The sequence below is a fragment of the Sebastes umbrosus genome, chromosome 10, assembly GCF_015220745.1.
Source record: "Sebastes umbrosus isolate fSebUmb1 chromosome 10, fSebUmb1.pri, whole genome shotgun sequence".
Classification (NCBI taxonomy): domain Eukaryota; kingdom Metazoa; phylum Chordata; class Actinopteri; order Perciformes; family Sebastidae; genus Sebastes; species Sebastes umbrosus.
Window position 1 is genome coordinate 8,837,262 of NC_051278.1, and position 22,319 is coordinate 8,859,580.

Sequence of the window (22,319 nt, forward strand, 5' to 3'; positions counted from 1 at the left end):
TTGTATCTGCCTTCACCGCCCTGATAGGAACAGAGAGGCAAGTAGAGATTTACAGTCCGGCAGACAGCAGCTTTACTAAACTCCTTTGCATTGACCTCCGGGGGCCAGAGGTGTCATCATTTTAACTTTGTGGCTAACTGTATTCTGCAATTAAAAGGTAGTAATGTTGAGTGTAGGTGTGCTGAACCACCATTATATGTTACTAAAAGTTAAGAATCTGAGCTCTAAAGGGATGTACTGAGGGAAAGTATGACTTATAAAAGATATTTCTCACTGAATGTTGCAAACGTAAAGTATGAAAGAGGCGGCCTTGAGATAAAACAAAACAAGCCTCTACAAACATCTAAGAAAAGATAACTCTCACAAACATCCTCCATGGCTCCTCTCCCAGGGTGCTTTACCTTCCAAAAGCTGCTCCAGTAACGGAGACAAAAGCCAGACACAAACCTACACACACACACACACACACACACACACTCTTCTTCCCCCTCGCCTCGCCTCGCCTGGCCAGTCTCAACATCCCAGCGCTCTTTGAGGCGACGTCCCAACAATTCCACCGGGTCCCTCATTAAGGCCCAGGCGCCGACTCTCCAGGGGAAGTAGGGGGGGCGGTAGGGCTGCTGGGTAAACTTTGGAGAGGTCACCTCCTTGTTTCCATCTCCCGCCTCCTCTCATCCCTTGTTCCGGCCCATCCTCAGGTCCTGTCAGCGGAGAGTGTAAACAAGCAGAAAGGTTAGCGCTGTTCTCACCCGACGCCGTCTTCTCTCATTAGGGACAAGGGACGGCGAGCCAGGAGCACCAACAACGCCACACTTTGTTGTTTTGAGAGGCAACTTCTGTCATGATCCCTGCAGGGTCCGGAAATGTGTTAAGCAGTAGAAGAGGAGTTAGGTAGAAGCTGGTTTAAGTGAAGAGTCAACTCGAGTTGCGCTAAACTGAGGTTTAATTTACAAAAATACTTCTGAAATATTTTGTACTTATGTGTGATCACAAAACTGAATATTAAAGGACCATACCAGTGGTTTTCCACTAGTGTTGTAGTGCATTTATTACAAATCATGAACGATTCAGGGGAGCCCCGCTAGCCTTATGGTTCAACGTATTCTCATACAACGGTTCGTATGATATCTTACGAAATGTTATCACCCATTTTTGTGCATTTTCCTACTAATGTCCAACGTCAATTTCCGCTCCAGTCCTTTCAAAGTAAACTTCTTTCTTCACAGGAAACAACTTCATTAGGTTTAGGCAAGAAAACAATTTTAGGTTTAGGAAAGAATGTAGTTGAGTAACGCCACACCGGAAGTGGCATAATTCAAGTACGGAATTTACATGACAAAAGCGACTTAGTTAAGTTAAGCAAAATAATGTGATTTGAGTTCAAATAACACCGGAAGTGGCATAACTTTAGTACGGAAGTTATGTGACAAATAAATCAACACTGACTTCTGGTTTCACATGGGACACGAACACCGGTCTCCTGGTTGAAAGTCCGGTGTTTTTTTACCCACTATCCACGCCGACCTCCTCCCTACGCAGCGTTTATCGCTCTTTATACTTCCGCTTTCACATTTACGTGAATTACATACAAATAGATTTTGTTGGATATACACAAATTACACTGCATTTACTTTTCATAACTATAGCTACGTGTAAGAGAACAGCCTTTATGGTTAAGGTGCACATGGCCGCAAGAACCCACCTGACTATACAAGTATAAATGAACACTTTTTACATAGTTTTTCATCATATTTTGTTATTATTTTAGTTTTATATTGCCATTTAATAATATCTTACACTGAATTTCTATAACTTTCAGTGCATGTTTGTGCATGTGAGCGTGCCCCACTGGCTAGCTCCTGGACGCCGCTCTGCACTGCTCTCATAGTCAATTCAACTGACCACCTGAGTTAAGATGATGCCGTGTGTTTTATTACCGAGTCCAGGTATGCACCTCTAAAGTAGCATCTACCTGTATACAGGAGAGAAACACTTTGGAAAACTTCATTACTTCACTTCAAAACTCATGCAGGACACATTGCACCGCATTGTCCTGGGGACTTGACACTGCACTGCGCACACAAAACGTCCCAAAACTGGAATGACTGTGTGCATAACCTCTGCATACCAATAAACTAAAAGATCCTATTAAAACTCCCCCCATGGCAGTATTAAAACCTCCTGCTAGAGTCATCCCTCCTCTCCTTTATAGCATCTCTGTCACTGTCCATCCTCCACACACACACACACACACACACACACACATACACACACACAGAGCTACCGTCCAGCTCCAGTGATGACTGTCTCCCTGCCTGCCTGTCTCTGTGTTTGCTGACTGGCTGTGGAAGAAGCCATTTAGCATGCTGAATGTCAAGGTCAGCGTGTGCCGTCCTTGTCATCACTCTCCGCAGCAGAAGGTCAGGGGAAAAGCTCCCCTCAAATGGCCAGCTCGAGACAAAGAGGAGCGCTGGCAGGGGAAAAAAAAAGAAGATATACAGAAAGAAAGGACACAAACAAACAAACACCTCTATTTTCAGCTCCAGTTAACTGATACTCCATTCCCCTTGGCTCCAGTAACGCTGCAATTCAAGGTATTATTTTGTGTGTGTGGTCCTCTAATTGTGCCATTATGAGAACCAAATGTCTTGGCGATAATATAAATATCGGTCACTGTTCCATTGGGGGCTAGTTTAGATTAAAACCCAAGTTTAGGTTTAATTTGGAATTTAATTTTTTTTTTGTAAATTAGATTGTTGGAAACTATTTCTTTTGCTGTTCTCAAGAGAGTCTTTTCATCGCCGGGTCTTGGATGTATTTGAGATATTGAATTTGTGTCCAATAATCATACAAACTCTTTCCATTCCCCTTCACGCTGCCCTCTGCCTGAGCTGTATTCTGTATGTTTGCTGTCACATGGAGTAATGACCACTGAAGGAGACGACCGTCGGCCGTTTCAAACGTCACCATTCCCCCTGTGATCCATAACACACAGCGATTTTAATGCAGCGAGTAATTACAATATGCCCCAACCTGCTCTCTCTCTCTCTCTCTCTTACTTCCTTGTGAAGAAATAACTCCTGCAATCCTGCATGTGCACAAGGACCATGATGCACTAATGCAAACACACTGAAAGGTTGCACAGCAAAGCATAAACTAATTTAATTTAGTGGTAAGTCCTAAATGTTTGCACAATGCAAAACGCAATTAACTTTTAGTGCGGTAGAAAATACTGTATGTGCTTTACATCAGCACCTGGCAACTTACTCAGTTTGTTATTTGGAATGTAAACTGACAAAGTTTACGGGGGAAATAATAGGCAGGCCTAATAAAGGCCAAGTAAAAACTGTGAGGAGGAGCGAAATGACATGTATTAAAATGCCTCAAACAAACACAAGGCTTTCATCCAGGAGACCGCTGTTCGTGTCCCGTGTGTCACGTTACGATCAGTTGTTCGTTCATGTCTCGTGTTCACAACGTTCAGTGTCATTTTCACTGTACAAACGTAATAGTTTTTCAGCCCAACCATGTAGTTCTTTCCTAAACCAAGGGGGGTGGCACCAAGGGGGAGTATGTGATGAGTTTGGATGGGAACGTTTTGGGGCTACTCATAGTATAAAGAGCGACAAAGATCACGCAGAGTGGAGGGTCGGCATGGATGGACGGGTAAAACAAACACTTGACTTTCACCACTGTTCGTGTCCCGTGTGAAACCAAGTCAATTTTGGCTTATTTTACCATACTTTTGTTACATAAGTTACGTACTTAACTTAAGCCACATGCACAAGTTACGTAACAAGCACACTTATTTTATGTAACAAACATTTTATCTTTGCAGAAAATGAGTTTAATTGACAGTGGCTCAACACTGGTCCAAACCTCAAAAATGAAAAAAATATACAGTAAATAAAGGTAAAAAAAAAAACAAAGCAAAAACAGCAAAGCGCTGGAATTACTTAGTGAATAAAATAAAAAAATAAATAAACAAATAAATTTGTGGGGGTTACTTTAGTGCACTTCCAAAAAGTTTTGGATACTCACAAGAAGACAGATTAAAACAAGAATGGTCAAAATTGAAATAGTAGAGCCCAAGATATCCTAATGTTTTGTCCCCAAAACACTCAATACTACATTTCCCATTATGCAACACAATTGTTACTTGTACCTTCCGTACCCACATCTCTCAAACTCCCATGACGACAGTTAGTTTTTGCAGTTTTCCTTAGATATTGGACAGCTATATAAATCACAGAATAAGTAGCACTCTCCATGTGGAGTCAACTGATATTAAAGTGTAGATGTGGATTTAACACAGCAGAAATGTATATTATCCTGTATTTATTAAAACATGTATACTCTACATAAACCTGAAAGACATGTTGAATTTACAGAAAACATCAAATTAAAACACAATGAATATATTTGTAAATATATAAAACCGAAAAGGCGGTTACTAATATGAGCCTGTTTCATATAAAGTCCTGGCTGCCAGCGCAGGTGAAGTAAATAAAAGCCAGGAGCCAGTTGCACAAAACACCCTAGTCTTTTTCTTAAGGTTTCCTTAAAATTTTTTACTTAAGTAATTATGGTTTTCTTCAGTTAAACCGTTGGATAAATAAAAAAACTTGTGGCCTATGGTGATAAATGAAGAAAATGACCGCGTCCCCCAGGTCCTCTATTTGAGAATATACGGTACACATGTAGGTAGCAGCTATTTGCTGCTCTCCATCCTCCCCAGTCCTTCCATCATTGTTTCTCTGTGCTCGTGCCTACTTTCCACAGCTTGAGTAAACACTGCCAACTCTTTCATTAGCCCTCTCACCACAGTCTCTCTTTCACTCCGCGTGTCTTTCATCCCCTCTCACTCTGTCTCTACACGCCTCTGTTTAAACAGATGAATGTGATTAGAGCCAGTTTTAAATGACATTGGAAGTTTGTGTGTTCAATGACTCAAATAAAAGGCGCGGTTATTATGTTTAAAGATAGGCCTTGATACGACGTCTGTGAGTGCCGCTCTGTGTACTGTGTGTGTGTGTGACACTCCACCACCACTACTGAGTTTATTTTAATGTGCAGATTGTCAGATGATTGACTGTAATGCCTGGCTTATGCAGTGGTGTTCTGTACATCAACACCAGCATGCCTCGAGGCCACAAAACACATCTGGGTTCACGATTTACTCATTAATTCAAGTTTTTTTTATTTTTTTGTAGATCCAGCTCGTCAAATGTGAAGCTATCCTTCCTAGTCGTGCATATTATATTAATTTGTATGCTTGTAAAAGTGCTAATAGTTTGGTTACCTTAATTTACAGGCAATAGCATTGACTTTTGTGTGGCCTTGTTCTCACCCAATCTTCTCCTACTGAGCACAAATCAGTGCCACAGTTTCCACCACAGAGGCAGGGAAGCTGGCTGTTTGAGGCTGTTTGGTCACTAAGCTATTCAACAGCATGCAATTATATTTGCTTTGATTGAAAGGTGACTTTCCTGCCTTTAGGTTACCAACACATGAACCAAAATATAGTATTAGTTTTTAATTTCCCATTGAGACCACACTTGTATGGTGTAATACTTCTAGCGAAGCTACCTAACCCGAAGATCCAACAGAGATAGCATATTATGAAGCTTATTAAGTTACAAGTAGGAATGTGTTGTCATGTTCCAAGGCCAGATTTCTAGTTATTCACATTTTTTACAAATGTCAGGGGGTTTTGATCAGATCGCAACTCTGAGGTCTGAAAAATGAAGAATGCTGAAGTGGCTTAAACTTGCATTCTTTCTAACAGCCAGCAGGGGGCGACTCCTCTGGTTGCAAAAAGACGTCTGATAGTATAGAAGTCTATGAGAAAATGAGCCTACTTCTCACTTGATTTATTACCTCAGTAAACATTGTAAACATGAGTTTATGGTCTCAATCGCTAGTTTCAAGTCTTCTTCAATACAGCATGAAGTTCATTTAGTAAATTATGGTCTAATTTAGAGTCAAATAGACCATAAAGCAGGGGATGCTTTAGGGCGTGGCGACCTTGTGATTGACAGGTTGCTACCACGTTGTGGGTTTAACTTAGCGTGTCACTTGTGTTGGCAAATAACCAAGATGGCGACGGACAAAATGCCAAAGTTGAGACTTCAAAATGACAGTCCACAAGCCAATGGGTGACGTCACGGTGACTACGTCCACCTCTTATATAAAGTCTATGGTTTTGAAGGAGGTTTTCCTACTTCTGGAACACAACCTGGATGTTGCGGTTTCACTTCGGCTCTCTATACCAAAACAATGAGCTCAAAGACGCTATAGGCATATAGAAAAACACAGATTATAGCAGCTTTAAAGTAGATTTAAAAAATGAGAAAAAAAATATTCCTGAAATTGCATTTAGTTTGGAGTTTTTTATCCAAAAGTATTTTAAGCCAGGAATCACAGTAACAAGCCAAGATTTTTAAGTCATTGGCACTGGTCAACAACCCTCTCAACACCAATGGATAGCCTATATAATGGTCATTTTGTGCTGTGGGAGAATAAATATTTCCAAATTTCCTGTTAACCTTTGGCTGGTGCATGACAAAATGTATTTTTTTGTCCCAAAGTATTTTGAGCTCATTCTCAAATTCCTTAATATCAAGTTTTATAACCTAATCAGTGACATTAAGGCACAACCATCTATGAACTATGAGCCACAGCATTAAATTAGTCATGTGTTTGGATCAATGACAGTCACAAGGCGGAACAGACTTTGGAAAACAGAGAGAGATGCTTTCCGGAGGCCTTCTGGGGAAAATATTTTAAGCAGATTTGTTGATGTATGATCAGTGGTCAACCCCGTGATGAAATAAATTTTACTAGCACCAGGACAGATAAGGCATGGATCATAAAGTCGTCTGAGAGTTCAATGGAATCTGCAGCATTTTCTTTGAGGGGAAAAGTTTTATTTTTATGGGCCATGCCCTCATTTGTAATGCAGCATGTTGCTATAACACATTTGGATAATGGGGCATGTTTCCTTTCATTCAGTCTTTTGTCTAATGTCTAAATTAATCTTGGCTTTCGAACCCAACAGTGCCTTGAATTGTACAAATTCTACCTGCTATTCTACATGAATGGAATCCTTTTAAAAAATCTGTAGGTCTACTATATGCTCTACTTTAAACTTTGCTGCGATGGTTGGTTTTATGTTTGAGACTGAAAGGTGATTTTGTCGACAAGTGTTTTGTTTGGTGTAAGTTAATTTTTTTTTTCTGTGCTTATGTTACTTTGTTTCCATATGTTTCTTAACCTAACTGAATGTTTTTTTGCCTAAACCTAACTGCGGATATTACCGTAGTTTATTTGTGTGCAGTACAGATGACGCACAAAAAGGCTAAAATGCGTACTCATGACACATGGAATGCATGTATAATGTTGTGGCTTATTCTCTGCTGTAGCCTGTGTCAATAATGGCTTATGTACAGTAATCAAAATCAATGTATTAATGTTTATTGATGACACAAGTATTACTGATCATGTCACACAGGTGGAAAAATTACATTTTGTTGTCAAATATTAATTTTAGGACTTGTTACATGTGGGTTATTGCTGTCACTTTTTATTTTAAATGGTAACAACATGGGAAAAAACTAAATATTCAATCTGTAATCATCTGTTTGATTTCAATCCAACAGGCCGTGCCTTGTTCTCCATTTCCTAAAATGCACTGCCCATCTGTTTGCCAACTGAGTAAAAACACAACTGACAGACAAATCAATAGGTTTAAAATAATAATTCACAGTTTATTTTTGTAGGATAAATTCCCACGTTGTCATTCTGGTGCTGGGAATGGACTGTGGTCATGCATGCCAATACAAATTGTTGTAATTTCCGAGGTGTACCTCCACCAGTCTAAGGGTTTTCAGTAATATGAAGACAGGTCTGTTTTATTTCAAATACAACAGGGTTTTGATTTGTTGTTGGCTTTATGATCATAGCAGTTCCTTGCTGGAGGTCGCCTCGCTGGTGTTGCAGAAACAGACACCATTCGTCATTCAGTCTCTGTAGCCTGATTGTCTTGGACCGCACAAAGGTTTCAAACCAGATCCCACAAGCCCTTTTCTCTAACATCTACACTGCAGCTCGGCCGCTACTAGGCCATGTATAATAATACTTGAAAGATTAAGAAGTCTTGTAGGCCTCTTTGTCATACCACACACACACACACACACATGCATGCAAACACATCTGCCTGTACCTGCAACACCCTTTGCACTCTCATCTGCATATCCCTTGCTCTGCACTATAAATTCCACCAGAAACGGGCACTTATACTTTCATAAATCTCCTCCTTGTCACTTTCAAATTACAGAGATTTATTCACAGAAGAACAGGCCTGAACACAGTCGAGAGAACAAGGAAGAAAAGGAGGAGAAGAAAAAAAAAAAACACTTTAAGACCCGGCACAGCGGTGTGAGGGGATTTGGAGAGTAAGTGTTGTTGTTATGTGGAATTGCATGTGCAGCAATGTATGTTTCCACTGTGCTGTATGCACATAAATATAATGTCAAGTGGGACTCCCCTTAAGCAGCAAGCATTCATCGTGTGTGTGTGTGTGTGTGTGTAGTGTATGTGATGTAAACCAGTTTTAGTCACTTAACTGTGTCAAAACCCTAAAGTGCGATTAAGTATTTCCTGTTAAGTTGATTGAGAAATATGTTGCCATAGCGATCTATAGAGATCTCACCTTTGTGTCGCTTGACCAAGTTTTCTAGTGCAGCAACTTCTTCGACTTATTGTGGTGCGCCAAGCCGTATAATGGGCTCACTACTGCCCCCTGAGGCCAGAGGGCACTGGTACTTGACAGTTCTACTGGCTGTTTTTCCCTCAACAGCCACAAGGGGCAACGGTGAGTCCATTCCACATATGAAAACAGACTTTATGGAGAGTCATAAAGGAAGGATTTATGATTTATTAGAAGTATTTTGAAGCTGTATTTTTAGTTTTTACAAGAGAAAAGACCGGTTGGTTTGGCAAATGCACGTCTAACTTCCCCACTTCTGATTATGAGCAGACCTTAATGAGGCTTGACGGCTAGCCCCCAAGTAGCTTAACAGTTCTGATATGATTTCCTCTCTTAATAAATTGTATTTGCACAGATTTTAAATGATACAAACTTACAAAGAGCAATCACAGATTAGACCTGGTTAGCAAGAAAAAAGTACAACATAGCTAAAACATAGGCTCAAAGCAAAAAAGCAAAGATGCAGAGTAGACCTACCTCTGTACTACAGTTTGTGGACCAATTATAATGCATAACACTGCGTTTATTGTACTTCCTGTACTCCTGTATGAGTGACCTCAAACTGAGTTTTTTTATTCTGAGAGAACAGAATTCCATAAAACTCTTTTCTTTCATTTGGCACTCTCTGAGTTGCTCGCCAAATTAATGCTGCATTCTTGTCATGTGGGATGGAAAGTAGTGATGGGAAACTACATTAATAATCGCCAGTGCTTACGTTGTTAATTTGGTAAGATATATATTAATTGGCCTTTAATTTCATCAACAAGAGCCATCCATGTTTTTTTTTGCTTTTATAGGCAAGTTATTTAGTGCCAAGTTGGACAGATTGGAGCGTTCTCCTGTCATAATCATAACTTAAATGTTGATGTGAACTATGTGAAGTGTATTTCAGCCGGGTCTCACTCCCAGGGTGCCAAATACCGATTGAACAGTGGCCCTCTGTGTCTTGATACCGATGTGCATGGCTACCTTTAGTGTTTGTATGAAAACACTGGGCTTTCAACTTACCCCAATGTAAACCCATCAGGATCAATATTAGACACTCTTAGCAACGGGTGTATAGTATAAAGAGCGAGAAAGTCCACTTGAGAGTGGAAGGGAGGGGTGGTGGATGGTCAAACACAGACCTTTCACCCAAGGGACCTGTGTTCGTGTCCCGTGTGAAAGCAAAAGTTAAGTTATTTTTACTGATGACGTTATGTTGATACTACGTCACTGAGTCACATGACATTACTTCTGTAGTTATCTTAACCCAACCCATTGTCATTTTACAACGTTTCATAATGTTAACCTTGTGTTAACGGTAACCACGCGCGAAAGTCCTGCGTCAAGATACTACCCAAAAGGTTTCTTGACATCGGGAACTTTTGCCAAAACGGCAAAATATGATGAATCGGAATGAGATCATATTGTGTATTCAATTCAAAGTCAGAAACTGGTAATAACAGATAACAACCACATTTACATACAGCAGATACCACAGTTGAGCACTATTTTGCGTGTTGACTTTCTTCACAGACTCAAGAATATCCACTAATCACAACAATTTCATTTCAATGAAATATATACGGCACATAATTTAATCATCTACTTTCTCTCCTCTTCTGTGCATTGCTATGACGTCTCTAACCTTCCATTTCTCTCTCCCTCTTCTTCTTCTGTCACTTTGTCAGAGGTGTTATGCAGTTTGGTTAAATGGAGAGACCTTTGAAGTTGTAGTTAGTGAGCTGGCAGCTCTGTTCTCCTCTGTCTGCCTCTCTCCCTCTCACTATAGGGGAAGACTGTGATTCATGTACTCCTTGTGAAGACCACCATTAATTTCTTGTAATACAGCTTTTATCTCCATTCCTGGGCCCGCTATCGCTTCCATTTTCTCCCTCTCCGACTGTCTTACCTCATGTTCTTTCTCTCTCCGTCCTTTCTGACTTCGCCCCCTCACTGTTCCCTGCTTGTATGGCCGCTTTATCTCTCCGCCACCCATGGCTTCTCACCTCTACCCTTTAGCTCTTCATCGGAGGAGGACTCATGACATGTTTGTCCCCTCTATTTGTCACTGTCTGTCATAGCAATTGCCATGTTCTATGTGAGAAAGTCTTTCTATTATCATTCATTTCAATGCCGTCTGGCGTATATTTCGTCAACCCGGATTTTGATACATCCATCATCACCATCATCACATCTGTCATCACTATCTTAACAGCATTAAGGCCTTGACACAAAGGGGGCATGACAAATAAACAACAGGAAAATGTGAAATACTTGCCTGCAAATATTATGTCTGGGGCTTTTATTGTGAAAGGTAAGAACGGAAGTTGTGAATCTGGTCTGCGCTGCCTTTGTCAAGGTTGAAAAGACTAATAAAGTTTGCCGTCCTGGTTCGGACTGCGGAGCCTCCTTGTTGTTGTTTCATAAATATAGGCACAACTCAACTCGTTTCGCACAATGTGATTGGTTGATGCCTTAGCGGTGCGAAAGCTCAGAAAATCGGCCTTGTTCCGAAAACAAATGACGTTGCTTTTTCGCCAAGTAACATTCGCTTTCTGTGTGAAAGTATTCATGACAAAAATAACAGTACAAAAAAGTCATCATCATTTTTATCATTGTCATTAAAATCTTCATGATCACCATTATAGATAATTCATCAGCGTTACCACCATCATAATCATCACTCAAATATTACCTTCACCATAAACATCACAATCATTATCACCATGAGAATCATTGAAATCATCTAAATTCATATCATCATCAGAATCATTGAAAGCATCCCTAATCTCACCATCATCAAAATTGTTGAAAGTGTCAAGATAAGTCAGCGTCATCGTTAAAATCATTGTCACCGTCAGAATCATTGAAGACATTCAAATTCTCCTCGTCATCATTATAATAATCACTGAAAGTATCTTAATTCTTCTCTTCACGATCAATTTCATTGAAAGCATCTTCACTCTCATTTTCATTATCTCCGCCAAGAAGGTTAATGTATGTTTTTGGTTTGTCAGCAGGATTATGGAAAAACTACTGGTCCGATTGTTATGAAACTTGGTGGAAGGGTGTAGCATGGGCCGAGGATGAATCCATGCAATTTTGGAGTGGGTCCAAATCACGGGACGGATACACATTAGTTTTAACTTTCGTTAACATCGCGAGATAGCGCATGGCTCCGAGTGTCCTTCTAGTTATTATTCTTATCAATGAAATGATTTAAACCCTCCTCATCCTCATCATCATCATCAGAATAATTGAAATCATCTTCTATCTTAACATCATTCTCATCATCACAGTCATCATAGACAACACCAGCCCTCTGATGTCATTTTAATCATCTAATCAACTGCCATCATTACAGGCTTCATAACAATTAGTGTCAACATAATCAAAATTTCACTCATTACCATTTAGATAAAATAGCGTCAGTCATTGTGATCTAAAACATCGTCGCCAATATTACAACCATTAATAGGGTTTGTATGTGCAATATGTATGTACATGATTATCATTACAATCATCATCAGAATCATTATTATCATCAGGGTTCTAATATTGATACATGTCAGGAATCACTTCCATAGTTGTCTTGTCATACGCCCGAACTCTCTCCCCACACAAACACACACACATACATATACACCATGTCACATCTATTGCTCTTGATTGCTACCACCCTCCCCACCCCTCTTTTTATTCCCCCCATAGAGCCTGCAGTGGCACTGAGCCGTGGAAATGTCAGGGGTCAAGTTTACGTTGACGCTAAAGCGCCGGTCACCCTGGGCCACGGTAAAGGTCGGCACCATGGCGACAGCTGGTTGATATCGTCGTTGGGGAGGCACTCATGAGTCACTGCTCCAAATCCTCCATGTGGCATTAACATCATTTTCTGATTTCTTTCTCTCTCTCTCTCTGTCTTTTTTTTTTTTTTTCAGATGCCATCTTGACAGATTCGCCCTGTGCTGGATGTGAAGAAAAGGTCAGCTCTTATGGTTAACACAAGTTTTTTTTTTACTTTTCTGGTGCATAATATAGTGAAAATAAAATTAATTAAAGGGAAAAAGTTGGGTTAATAGCATCACATTGGTTTCCAGTAACTTGAAATTCTGAAAAATGACACATGGAGTGAAAGGAAATCCGGTTTTATAATATGCTTAATGAAACTTGGACTCGACTCTAAAATAGCTGATGGTGGGTTTCACCCTATTTATTCAACCATCACAGCCTACATGTATGCATTGATTAGGAATGGAGGTTACGGCTAATGAACAGTGGATAGACAGTTCTGCCAACAGTGATGCCGTGTTCACGTCGTATCGAATTTCCTGTAAATACAAGCTGTCATCTGGGTGAAACCATTCACGTCACTCTGCTAGGGGTAATTACCAGCACGACATGGGCTTTTTTTTATAGCCTACAATGTCTTAAACTTGAAATTATGAACGAAACGTGTGACACACAAAGCAAACATGGCTAATGATGATAGGAGAGGGAAATTACAATCATCACTTTAATAGCCTGAAACTCGACATAAGGAAAAAAAAAACAAGTGATATCTGGTGTTGTTAAGTTTAGTTCATATTATGATAATTATACCGGTTGTAGCGATGTCATCTTGTCATCCTGCTCTTCCACTTCTGATATGATGAGTGTGGCATCTATGAATAAAAATATGTGAAAGTATAAAAAAACACTATACACGGAGTGAAACATCATGGTAAATAAGACAAGAAAAAATAAAAATAAAACAGAATTATAGAGCAAACAAACTAGCACAGCACAGCACAGCAGGGAGTGACAATTATATCTTCCTTCCTGGGAAACTTACAGTTTATTGCCTGTATTAGCTCCCAGGCATATGATTAACGTGTGGCAAGACCTATGACATGCCACCGATACATTACCAGAGTTTAACTGAGGTAATACTGTTCTCATCGGGGATGATCATGGATGTTGACTGATGTTGACCGGCTGGTTAGGTAAAGGTGGCCACCACAACCCCACTAATGGGCCCTTACTGTATATCTCTGAAAATATCAGAGCGTGTTTTCAAGTGTGCTGTAGATATCATTTTATAAACCAACCTCATTTTCTATATAAACTTAAACTGTTAATTTCTTGCCTAATAATACTCAACGTGATCTCATCCCTACTTGTCATATTTTTCTGCTTGGGCAGCCTTTTTTTGCATAGATTCTTAATGCAGAAGGTTTGCACGTAACTAACATTGTAAAACAGTCGTGGTTAGGTTTAGTCAACAAAACTACTTGGTTAGGGTTAGAAAAAAGATCATGGTTTGAGTTAAAATAAGTATATTTGTTATGTAACTTAAGCTATGGACGTAACGTCATGTGACTCAGTGACGTGGTGTCACGTGATATACTGACGACATAAAATCAATTGCAATTTTTCTTTCCAATGGGACACGAAAGTCTTTATTTGACCCATCCACCACCCCTCCCTCCCCGAATTAAGGGACTTTCTCGCCCTTAATACTACGTCCGTTGTTCTGAGCGTCTAATAATGACGCGGATGGGTTTACAAGCCTGGTGTGTCTCATACAGACGCTAAAGATCACATCTATGTTCCCTCAGATCAGCACCTCCGCCTGTGCCATGCCATTATTCAGATGGCCCATTATTGCAAAACCCCATGACCCGCCCACTCTGCCTTTGATTGGCTTACCCTGATATTCTTACCCTAACCCTAACCAATCTCACTTCTCATGCCTTAACCTAACCAACTCATCCAACGTACAGTAGGGCTGAGGGAACATGAGACTTACCCCGGCTAAAGGGAGCCTTGTGCGACGGTATCAAGACGCCGAGCGTCGGTATTTGATGCCCTGGAGTGAGACCAGGCTTAAATACAGACTTGGGCGTTGTTGGGCTGTGACTGATGATGTTATATGGATCTATGAGAATATAGATAGATAGAGATAGATAAAAAATTCCAAATTGAGAAAGGCAGCTCCTGTTGCAAATCACCAAGTATTAGTTTTGTCTCTATTTTAACATGCCTGATGTATCAGTGCATTTAAAACCACAGTCTGTGAGTATCATTCACCATTAGTATGGACATCACAGCAGGCAAGAAGGAAGCTAGAGGGTCTCCACATTGCCAAATAATGAGCTCACCAACATCCTGGTATGTTTTTTCTTCTCTTATATTTTTTTTCCATCTTACACAAGATATAAAAGGAAGGAAAAAGATGACACTGTAAATGCTCACAGCACTGTGAGGCATATTTACATGCTCTTACTTTGGAAAATATATGGAAAGCACTTTACATGCAAACAATACAGAGTGTATTTAAATGGCCTCTATATTCCTGCCAGTCCACTTTCTGTTCTCCAGCCTTCACCGATTGCCTGGGCCCCTTTGTTGTTCCCCCTCCTTTACTGGCAGAATGAATATCTACACTCTGCAGCACCACAGGGGGTCTAATGCGTGTGTGTGCTGGAGGAAGGGAGGGAGTGTTTAGACAGCTAACGTATGTAGGAGCACCAGAGCAACAACCACTCTCCCTCCTCACACACACCCACAGACATACGAGGGGTTAATATGGCCACCAGCCGCGTGGCGTGGCTCACTGGCCCACCTTCCATCTTGCCCAGCCAGGCTCCATGCTGGGCGTGACACGCCCGCTTGACAGTATGCATCCGCCAGGCCACGACGGCTTGCATATGGAGACCTTCCACCAGTGCCGGAGAGGGAGCGGGGAGGACGTCAGCGGGGTTAGATATTTTACATACTGTAAAAACAAATACATTTCATACTTCAGAGTGTCAGAAATGGGCCAAAAATATACGATATGTCTGTATGTGAGATAGCATTCATTGGAAACCAATCATAGCTCACGGAGAGCCATAAAGCTGCAAGATGAGTGAAAGGATGGATGGACCAAAGAACACATTTTGTTCATGTACAATACATAGATACAGTAGGATGTGTGAAAACAATGCACTCACATGGAAACCTCCAGCTAGAAAACAATTTGTTGGAGGAGAATCTTTGCACCACAGCTTTCCTTGCAGACCGAAGAGAGGTGGCTGCACACTGTAAGGAAAAGGCCTGTGATTAAAGTTTGGCTAATGGCCATCGGCTCAAAGATCATATGATCATCATGAATGAAACAAGATTAGAAAATCTAAGGGGTCAACGTACTTACATGTATTTTACATATGATGAAAAAAGGTAATGTCATGTTAAAAAGGTCATTTGAATACAGTACTTATCAGCCTTTTTGTCAAATATAGTGGTCTATTGGATTTCTGACCTATTTAAATAGTTTCTCTTTTAGTCGTTTTATTATATATAAGTCAATCAAGCAGCCAATTAACAAAACAAGAAATGTACATTAATCACAATAATAGTAAAACAGGAAAAGCTTATGTCATTCATTGATGGATCAAAGAGTAGAAAATTGGTTAATTACAGTAAGACATACGTCTGTCACGGGAACCGTCTTGCCATGAACCAACAGTAGTAAGCTGTTCATGAAAAATAATGTACAGTATACAGTTGAGCCTTTTGGAGTTATCAAACATTCAGCAATTCACTTTTTGGTTTCAACGCGTGATCTTCAAAGTGACACCCGCTGAATCACTTCAACAGCAACCAAACAGAGGATCTCCACTTCGTCATCTGTACGGCATAGTGTCCTTAATGTGTCCGGTGTATTGTACGTAGTTTGGTGAGCTGCCATTTGTTAAAAATCTGGGTTGAGTGAATTAAAAATTGCATCTGCTGTTGGCGATAGCATGGCTATCGATGTCTAATGACTACTCTATGTCACCAATTAGTGGTGTGCAGTGTTTTAACTCCACCTTCTAGTGTTGGCTCAGCTCGCTTGGCTTGGAACCTCAACCAAGTTGGTACCAAGAATGGAGCAGTTCTATTGGTACCATCCACAACTTTTGCTAATGGACATGCAATAATAACCGTTCTAATGTGTAATGAACTGAACTGAACTGGACTGCTTGGCGGAAATGTGCCATAATGGGCCTTTTCAGAAGTAACAACTCTGAGGAGTCAGTAAGGAGATGAAGGACCGGATCAATCAGAAAACTTCTATTAGTCGTTATGCTAAAGGAGCATACTTTGGGGCAATCCTATACATTGTCTATGCATGTGTCCCATGTACCAGGTGGGCCCGACCCATAAGATCTCTTACCCAATGTGTCAAATGACAAGACTTAAAATGAAAAAATTGACTACCTTGGCACAATACATATTTCTTTTAATTTGAGGCATTGGCATATTTTTATGAATGACAAACATTTTTAAGAAAGAACTCAAAATAATTAAAAAAATGCCAAGATAAGAAGAGCAAAAAAACAGGTGTTGACGTTGAACTCTGTTAAAGGAATGCTTGAAAAATGTCAGCTTTCCTACCAGAGAATTATTGATCTCTTTGAAAAACAAAATCATAAAAAGTCATGATCAAAATAACAAATTATCGTCTGTTAATCTGTCTGTCTATTTAACCATCAAAACATCAAACAATCAGATTTTTTACACTACAGTTTCCCTTATACGGCCATAATATAACCCTCAAATTTGTCCTCTTTAACAATCTCTCAGCAAACCAACACAACACAAGACCCAGAAAGAGACAGATAGCTAGATGCAGAGGTGAGTGACCCAGGTGGTGTGTGTGTGTGTGTGTGTGTGGAGTGTAGCCATCTGCAGTCCATCACTTCTTCTCCAAGTCTCAATCTTGCTCTCGTCTCTAGCATTTGGAGGCACTAAGGTCCCTGATGCCATCAAAGGTCAGAGCCGGTGATTTATTGGTCCTCTTCTGGGAGGCCGTCTGTGGACCTGAGAAGCCTGCCGTGCCCCTGGATCACAGCCAGCATCCCTGACACCAACAACATGCTGCCAGCAGATGAAAAGCTTATTTTCATTATTTTGGGCATATTTGATATGTATGTGATGAATTAACTTGAACAGCATTAACAGATACCCTGACATGATGTCTGTATAATGAGTGAGCACCTTTAGCCTTTCACAGTGGACTTCTGCAGAGTTCATCTTTCATGTTGTCATACTGAATAGACATACCTATTATATAATAGGTTTATACATCATTGGTGTTGAAGTCAAAGACTGTTGCTGGGGGTTATTCCACTGTTATATTAATTGGTATGCTGACCCAGGAGCTTGTTAGCTCTTTCTTCTTCAATCCTGTATTTATGACAGGAACATGGGCTTCAAAAGCCAAAGCTTCATGGCTTTGCCAAATCATCATACATACTTTTGTACTGATTATCCTGAACATTAATTTCCCAATGGGACACAATAACAGTAACGACGGAAAAGTTGTGTTGTTTCAGAAACTTTTTATAACAATTAAAACAATCTTAAACAATTCTCAGTCCACTGGTTTACTTAGCTTGCTGTTATAATTAAAACATATGCACAGTGACAGAACAGCACTAAACAAACTAGACAAACAGGACACAATACAAAGTTGCACACATGTGGTACATCACACACACCATGTCAGTGGTGTGTATGTCCATCGTATTCTCATACAACATTTCATATGATATCTTTTGATCGTTTTTCTAGCAACACGTGTCTAGAAACGTGTTCGCTCATAACATACATACAGTCTTTTCAAAATAAACTTCTTCATAGGAAACAACTTTCTTAGGTTTAGGCAAGAAAACTTCTCAATTAGGCTTAGGAAAAGATCAACTTGGTTAGGATTAGGCAACATAACTACTTAGTTAAATTCAGGACTAGATTGTGGTTTGGCTTAAAATAACAACGGAAGTGGCATAATTTAAGTACGTAAGTTACGTGACAGATACATCAACGTTGACTTCTGGTTTCATATGGGACAAGAACGCCAGTCTTCTGGGTGAAAGTCTGGTATTTTTTAACCCACCCATCCTACCTGACCTCCTCCCTATGTGGCGTTCGCCGCTCTTTATATTTCCTGGTTGACAATTGCGTGGATTTCCTACGAATTGATTTTGTGGGATATACATGAATTACAGTGCATTACTTTTCATAATTATAGCTACGGACAATATATGAGACCAGCCTGGTATGTGTGATAAGTGTATGTTGAACAAATTAAAAGCAAGGACGTCCTGTGAAAAATTACTATTTTTCTGTTGACCTGGCTGTAATCAAGAGCAACAACTTGGTAGCTATACTGTCAACCAGACACAATTAACTTTTCCCTAATCCCTAAAGGCTTATTTACCTTAAATTGAGCTATTTGGCTACCTGAAGAGGCCTCCAGACCTGGGCCCTGAAGCCTTGTTTGGTTTTATTTTATTTTGTGAAGCACTTTGTAACATTGTTAAGAAAAGTGCTATAAAACTAAAGTAATTATTATTATAAAAGCCTCCTTGGCCACAGCTTGGCCGGAGCACAATATGTGATGCAGCTGTCTCACACTGCATGGGCGAGCTATTCAGAAAATCTGATTATCAGGGAGGAAAACTATGATTTAAAAGTGCACAAGCATGACATTCTTTTACAATAAGAGCTGACCTTAAACAGAGGGCTCCAACTAAAATAAACCACATGAATAAAATCCGGACATTGAGCTCTTCCATGTATTGTGACTGTTTAATCTAACCTAGCGGTTAAAGCATTTTAAGTCTCTTGAAAATATAAATGATGAAAGGAAATTGAAGCCTGTTGCTAATTACTATTTAATATTTAATTTTGAATAAGGAAATGATTAGGATATGGCCTTGTCATGCCAAAAACCTCATCAAGTATGGACAGTATGTTGCCAAGTCAAATCCAGAAATGTATGCAAGTAAATGAACTCCTGATGTCTTCCCACTTGGCCGATCAATGGTATTGATCAGCTGCTAATGTCAGGGGGAAACCATGGATTGTACAGCCTGACATGACAAGGTCTCCTAAAACACATGAAAATGTAAATGATGATGAACTTTTTAGGTGATTTAAGAACGCCAGTTGATTTACTGTAAACTTAAAAAAAAAGAAAATCATTAATACACGGGTAGTTGGAACAATTCCCAGTTTCTACTCGGAACCCTTTGACTAATTGTGCAATCAGTGAAATCATTCAAACAGAAAAACTAGAAGGTGTTAATAATTTTTTTTTACACCCGACGAAGACAAATGAGTGTTTGTGTGTTCTTGTATGTCTTTCTGTCTGCGTCTAGCTTTGTGTCCAGGACATAATTGGTGGAAAATGAAAAACAAAAAAGCATAAAATCCCATGAGGCCCCGCAGTGTGCTGAGTCTGGGCCTACAGGAGCTCTGGGATAATATGCAACAATAACAATAGATAAAGTAGATAAGCACTCCTAAAAAAAACAGGCTTCTTTGGACGTTTCACTTCAGAACTGTTATGCTGCAAAGCGCATAACCTAGTCAACTAGTAACACACACATGGCAACCACAATTAAATGTACTATATGATTCAGCAAACTCAGACAAGTGATGCAAAACATATACAATGTTAAACAGATAGATACTGTATGCAGTTAAGAGGTAAGCATTAGCATCTTTCAGACATTCATTTTAGGTAAATGTGATGGCAACTTTGCATGCTGGTCTCATGTCTGCAATCTTACCAGGTCGAACCTAGGCATTTCATCGTCCAACCTGTTCTCACTCACGAATCATCAAGTAGCAACGCTTGGTCTGTGATCCTCGGCATCTGTTACTGTCGCATCGAGGCACCCTTTAGCATCTGTATGAGACACACCAGGCTTTCAACTAATTACATTGTAATCCCATTCATGTCATTCTTAGACGGTCGGAGCAACTGTCGTAGTATAAAGACCGAGAAAGTCCGCTTAAGGAGGAGGTCGAGTTGGATGGTTGGGTCAAACAAACCTTACTTTTATTGCGTAACTTACATACTTATTTTATCCCAAACCACGGTCTTTTCCTAAGCCTAACCAAGTACTTTTGTTGCCTAAACCTAACCAAGTAAACCTAAAGAATATACATTGAAAGTTTGTTTTGTAAAGACAATGCATGCATGTAATGAGGGGAATTGTCGGTATTTGAGTGAGAATGTGTTGTGTAGTAAAACTTTCAATTCTGTAAACGCCTTCTCGAGCACTATAAACCATAAAACATGCCATGTTTCCCATCACATAGTGTTATGTGCATTTTAAAGTATCACATTAGAAAAAGCTATATGGAAACAGCAAAAACTTGCCCAAATGAAACACATTCCTGATGACCTCTCTCCATTTTTTTTGCCCCATGGAATTTTGTTGGAAACAAACAGTTACAGTATGTCTGTCACATTTCTTGGGATGTTACTCTCAGTGGAACAATGAGAAACTATCGGCAGGAATGTGTATTGCATGTAGGTCCCTGGTACCAACAAAACAAGGACCCACTTTTACAAGCACTGCTCCATAGCGCTACTAGTGGTCAAACACTGCACAGGGTACCTTTAATGTCTTCGCTTAGGCACTATGGAACATGTAGAAGCAGAATTCTCTATCAAGCATTGTTATTGTGTCTGAAACCATCCTGTCATGTCTTAATAAAGTCGTAACGGACACCTATAATATGACTGAATGACAAAAACCTGTCATGTATTCCGTGACTTAAAAAGGCTACACATAGATATAAAGTCTCACTGTATGGGTATTTAGTGGTAATTGAGGAGTAATTTCACTTTATAGAAGTCAATGCATTTTCATTAAATATGTTTAATGTTTGCTTTCTTTTTCCATTTCCATTACATTTACTTTGAAGCATTTAGCTTCAATGCTATTACATACCTGTCCTCTGCTTTCTCTTTCATTACATATTCTTATTCATTATGACTTTCCTTTTTTCAAGAGTGACACTCATAATTCTACCTTGCATAGCTCAGTGTCAGAGCCTATAGCTGCCCGGATCTGCAGAAAAAACAAAGTGTCATTTCAGTGAAATACAGTGATTTCTAGGTGAACTAATAGATCTGTCTCTCGAGCCTTTCAACCATTATCTAACATGAACCATTGAAGGTACAGACTCATTATTTTATAGTTGACATGACTTCTATTCTGTTGGATTATAAGTGCAGTCATTTAGTGTATGGTATTTTATTGAGAACGTTGCAGTGGAGGAATGCTTTTTTTCCCACATCTCATCCCTGCATTGTGGCAAACCCGTGAAAACCATGACTGGATAACACAGCCGCTCTCCAACTAGAACACACAACCTCTCTCTCTGCTTTCTGGCAGCTAAGAGAAGCCACCTTCAGCTTGTTTGCGAGATGCTTGAGTAGTTCACCAGCTCCTATTCAACGGAAACACTGTTTTTGAGTAAGGCAGCAATAATGTGTTGAGTGCAACCGCAAGGTCTTTAAAGGTTCCTGCAAAAAAAGAGAAGAAAAATGTAAGGAAAATAAATAGATGTAGATGTTTGCATGAGGGGATTTAGCAGAGCATGCACGCTGACCTCAATGGAGAAAAACAACCCTCGACCTTCATCACGGTGGGAGTAACGCTTGACAACAGTTCAAGAATTCACTCTCTTTAGAAAGTGTTGAGCACTGAGTCTTTCCACTCTTCAATATAACCTTTCAATATGCCCACCTGTTTAC